The following is a 5,498-nucleotide window of genomic DNA, read 5'->3' on the forward strand; positions in this document are numbered from 1 at the left end:
GTCCTGGAACTCACTCTGTAGACCAGGCTGGCCTTGAACTCAGAAATCCGCCTGCCTCTGCCTCCCGAGTGCTGGGATTAAAGACATTGTTTGTTTGTTTGTTTTTCTATTTTTATTAGTTTAATTTTTTCAAATTTGTTTTATGTGTATAGATGTTCGTCTACATGTATGTCTGTGCACCACACATGTGCCCAATGTCTATAGAGGCTAGAAGTGGGCATCAGATACCCAGAAGTAGAGTTACAGATGGTTGTGAGTCACCACATGAGCACCAGCAATAGAACCCAGGTCCTCTGGAGGGCAGCCAGTGCTCTTAATCACTCAGCCATTTCTCCAGCCTTTGTTGTTGTTTTGTTTTTTGAGACAGGGTTTCTGTGTAGCACTTGTGGTCTTGGAACTCCCTGTGTAGACCAGGTTGGCCTGGAATTCAGAGATCCACTTGCCTCTGCCTCCTGAGTGCTGAGATCAAAGGTGAATGTTACCACCCCCACCCCCAACTCCATCCTTTATTTTACTTTTGTATGAAGTCCTATGTGTGAATGTGGCATTTGAATACTATGGTGTGTGCATGCATAGAGATCAGATCCAGTGCCAATCTTTGTTTTCCAGCTTGTCGAAACAGGTTCTTTTATTTTTAATGCTGTGTATGCCAGGCTAGCTGGCCCATGAGTTTCTGAGGAGTCTCCAGTTGCTGCTTCCCAGCTGTCTGCGCCAGCACTGAGGTTATAGAGGCATGCTTCCATGTCCAACTTTACGTAGGTTCTGAGAATTTGAACTTGGGTTCTCATGCTTGCACAACTGCCCTCCTTCTTTGTGTGTGTGTGTGTGTGCATGCACACTAGGGTCTCACTATTTAGTCATGGCTGGCTTTGTATTTAATATGTAGCACAGGGTTACCTCAAACTTACTGCAATCCCCTTGTCTAGACCTCACAAGTCCTTAGCTTAGAGGTGTACTTAAGCACATAGAGCTTGTCGTTGTTTTGTTTTTTAACTATGAATTGAAACTAAGGCTTCATGTTGGCTAGGGAAACCCCACCACTGAGCTATATCCCCAGTCCTCCCACTCACATTTTGTGTTGTGTTGTTGTATATTTGGTTGTTAGGTTTTTGTTGCTGCTGCTGCTGCTGCTGTTCCTCACCCTCGAGAGATGATCTCAGTGAATTTCCCAGGCTGGCCTTGCAATCCATGAATGTAGCTCATTTGTTACAGAGTTTGTCAAGCATGCATGAATCCCTCGGTTCAATCCCCAACACCACATAAAGGTGACGTGGTGGCACATACCTGGAATCTCACTACTCCGGAGGTGGATGAAGAATTCCAGATCACCCTCCACCATAAGGCAAATTAGAAGCCAGCTTGGGCTACAAGAGACCTTGTCTTTATGGCCCCTTTAAGAACAACAAGAACAAAGAAAAACACAAGACAATAACAACTAAGCAAGTTTTAGTCCTGCAGCAGCCTACTGAGTGGTTGGGATTACAGTTCCTTCATCTCCGTTCCTCCTCTACCATAGCAGTCACTCTGAGTTATCAGTCTTAGAGGGGATTTTCTTAGTCTGATTTGAGTTTCTTTTTTTTTTGTTTTTCGAGACAGGGTTTCTCTGTATAGCCCTGGCCGTCCTGGAACTCACTTTGTAGACCAGGCTGGCCTCGAACTTAGAAATCCGCCTGCCTCTGCCTCCCAAGTGCTGGGATTAAAGGCGTGCGCCACCACCGCCCGGCTGATTTGAGTTTCTTAACCCTAACAGTTCACTCAATGAAGGATAAGGGATACAGGCAGCCAGGTCACTTCAATCCACAGGTTCCAGCGCCACCTAGTGGTCAGTCTGAGGACATAAGCAGAACCAAGTCCCATCTGGTCTGTGGGGGCAATTACAGTTAAATCAGTTAAGATTGGAAAAAAAGATCTTTTAATAAACTTTAAAACGCACTCACATGAGTGGAGGTATCAGATCCCCTGGATCTGGAGTTACAGATAGTGGTGAGCTGCTGTGTGTGGTTGCTGGGATCCGAATCCAGGACCTCTGGAAGAGCAGTCAGTGCTCTTAACCACTGAACCATCTCTCCAGCCCCCTAAAAAGCTTTTTTAAAAGAAAGGAAAGAAGACCATGGAAACACCAAGGGACCCCTGTTTCTTGGAAGGGAAATGTTCCACCAAGGAGATAGAACCTTCATGAGCTGAATATTGAGTATTTAAGAGAAGAAAGGGCCTTTCCAGAAAAGTTGGAGAGGCAACTGGGGTCTTGAGATTTTGAATTCCTCCGGGCATAGTGGTGTACACCTCTAGCCCAGCACTCAAGAGGCAGAGGCAGGTGGATCTCTGTGGATTTGAGGGTAGCCTGCTCTACACAGTGAGTTCCAGGAGAGCTAGAGCTACACAGAGAAACCTTGTCTAGAAAACCAAGTGGAAAAAAAGATTCTAAGTTCAGAACTTTCCACAGCACAGAAGGAAAGGTGTCAAGAGGACATTTCTCCAGGCAGATCCAAGACAGAGGACTGGATTAGATACAATTTCAGACGCTAGTATCACACCTGGCATGGTCCTAGATTGTCTCGAGTGCCAGTATTTGGAGAAGTGTTTGTTTTGTTTTGTTTGTTTTGTATTTCAAGACAGGGTTCTTTGTTTTAGCTCTGGTTGTCCTAGAAGTTGCTGTGTAGACCAGGCTGGCCTCTGCTTCTGTGTGCACAGTCAACTATCCTCTATTTCATTGTTTTCAAGAGAGGATCTCTCTATAGCTCTGGTTATCCTGGAACTTACTATGTAGATCAGGCTGGCCTTGAACTCAAGGAGGTCTGCTTGCCTCTGTCTCTTGAATGATGGGATCAAAGGCATGAGCCACGACCTCCAGCTCAGTAAGCTAGCTTAATTCCATCTACTCAAGGATCTGGAATGTTCTCAATACCACGTGCTAACTCTACACAGGAACTTTAGTGGGCTGAGGGCAAACGACACTCAGAAGTACAAAATTACAGTGCTGTCTGATACATACCAAGATTTGACTGGAGAGTTAAGTGTAAACTAGAAAACTCTTTCATGAAATAAGTTGTATAGATTTCTATTCCATCTGTTCTGAGGAAGGAAGGAAGGTCTGTATATAGGGCTGATGGGAGCCTACAGTTCAAAATAAACTTTCCTTCGTTCTTAGTTTTACTATTTACCTGACATTCCCAAAAGCTAAGGCACCAGAACCAAGCCGTGGAGAGGAGCTCCGATTCCAGTCCTTGCTACTCAGAGAACGTCCTGGCCTGGATCCTTAGAAAGAAGGGCTAAAAATATCTTCCCACCCTCCCTCCCTCTGTAGTCAACATACAAACAAGGATGCCAAGTGTTTTCAAAGGACAAAACGTTAACTGCGTTCAGATCTTCCAAGGTACATTTTTCATCGCCAAAGAATCGATTCTCCAAGGGATTTTCAGCATAAAGTCAGGAGCCAATCATGGAACACCTCTGATGATTTATGGGAAAAAAGGAGCCAGAAGGCAAAACTATAAAAAACAGGTTTGGGCTGTCACTCAGGGAGAGTGGGGTTTATTTATGTGTGAGGACCTAGGATTGATCCCAACAGAGTACCAGCAAAAATCATAAAAAAACCATCACAAAAGCAAAAATACTTCACTGGTCTTGAATGCATTCAAAACTGTGCTGGTGGCTGTAAGAGATTACAAAAACCAAATCTTATCACTGACAATACAAAGAGCTTTCAGACGTAACACTTATTTTATCTTTTATTTTTGAGACAGTGTTCCTTTATGTACCTCAGGCTGTCCTGGAACCCCCTCTGTAAACCAGGCTGGCCACAGACTCACAGGGACTCACCTCCTTCTGCTTCCCAAGTGCTGGGATTGAAGGTGTGTGCCATCACTGCTCGGATAGACTTAGCAATTTATAGTAGAGTCAGTAACAGTTGTGGGCGAGAGAAGCATTCACTACGTGTGACATATAGATAACACACCACCTTATTTCATTCACTCTTTCCTGTAGATAACTAGGTTTCTACAAAGTTTGTATGTCTGGAAATTGTAAGTAGGCAGATGGCTCAGGAAAAACAACAAACAAACAAACAAACAACAAACAAACAAACCCAAAAACCTTTGGTTCCCTGACAAATTAAAAAAACCTATCCCCAAATATTTTTGATTGGTCAGTGTCTTTTCATTTTCATTTTTTGGGGATAGGCATCATTAAATACTTAACCAAAAATGTGAAAGGATTCATCTACCAGGGGCTTCCAAATGTCTTGAGCTTAATGTTTCAGAAGAACAAGGGGAACTGAATGTGTGGTGAAGCAAGCCACTTGGGAGGTGGAGGCAGGAGGACCAGGAGCTAAGTCATCCTCTGCTACCTATTTGAATCCAGCCTAGACTGAGACTTTGCCTATAAAAACACACACACAAATAAATAAATAAACAAATAAAACAAATAGACTTTTTTGGTTGTTTTTGTTTTGTTTTGTTTTTTTTCGAGACAGGGTTTCTCTGTGTGGCCCTGTCTGTCCTGGAACTCACTCTGTAGACTAGGCTGCCTCGAACTCAGAAATCCATCTGCCTCTGCCTCTCAAGTGCTGGGTATAATGGCGTGCGCCACCACTGCCCAGCTACAAATAAACTTAAATAAAACAAATAAACTTAATTGTGCGAAGGATGATAGATTGGATGGTGTGCGCCAGGCGCGGGTTGAAGGTGTTGAGAAGCTGCACCTGAGTAAGGTTAGGTCCTCAAGATATGTGAGGGCCACGTCTGCACCAGTGTAGCGACACATATATTTAATCTAGTAACGAGTGCTGTGAAAGAAACTGGGGGGTGTGACTGCGAGTTGGGGGCGGGGGGATGGAAGGCAGAATAAGTTTCTGAGGCTCAAGTGAACAATGCTTTCCCTCTGGGCAGCCGCAAGGAGTAAGATGGGAAATCAGGTCGGCTGATTCGGCCTCCAAGGTGCGGCCAGGCCCGCAGAACAATTTCTGCCCAAGCCAAGCACGGAAAGGCCTTAAGCGACGTCCAGGGACGGACAACGGCGACCACGGGCAGAGAGACTTGGCTTTGGGCTGTGGACCCCTCGCGCAGGATCGGAGCTCAGGCCTGGCGGCAGACGATCACCCGAACTGCCCACACTGGGTCGAGGCTCTGGCCCGGCTCCGATGCTTGGGCTCTAGACACACACGGAGGCCGGCGGGAGGCCCGGGTCGGGGACGGAGGCCAGCGGCGGCTCCCCGCACACTCACCACCATCCCGGCCTAAGCGGAGGCGGAGGCGGCGCGGGAGGGGCGGGGCCTGGCGAGACCCAAACAAGCGCACGTGCGGGCCCGCCCTCCGCGGTGACGTCACGGCGCGCCGGCGCGCGCGCCCGCCTTACCCTTGCCGCGGGCCGTAAAGCGCGGAAGGTCGCAGGCCCCCGCGGTCCCGGAACTCTGCGCTCCGCGTCCCGCCCCGTCCCCATGCCCTGGCCCCCTTTCCGGCCGGCGCAGACCCTCTTCAGCGGCTGGGCTGCCCTTCACTTCC

General features: G+C 47.2%; 1 protein-coding gene across 1 annotated transcript in view; it reads right to left on the bottom strand.

The window, feature by feature from the left end:
- LOC110300575 (C-type lectin domain family 18 member A-like) overlaps positions 1-3,703 on the bottom strand; it is a 22,056-nt gene extending 18,353 nt beyond the window's left edge. The window contains exons 1-2 of the transcript XR_002378588.1: positions 3,162-3,703; positions 1,938-2,083 (exon numbers count right to left, since the gene is read on the bottom strand). The gene's annotated coding sequence lies outside the window, so the exon portion shown is untranslated. The remainder of the gene's footprint in view (positions 1-1,937; positions 2,084-3,161) is intronic.
- Positions 3,704-5,498: the final 1,795 nt, after the last annotated feature.

Source organism: Mus caroli, chromosome 8 (genome assembly GCF_900094665.2).
Source record: "Mus caroli chromosome 8, CAROLI_EIJ_v1.1, whole genome shotgun sequence".
In the NCBI taxonomy this organism is placed as follows: Eukaryota; Metazoa; Chordata; class Mammalia; order Rodentia; family Muridae; genus Mus; species Mus caroli.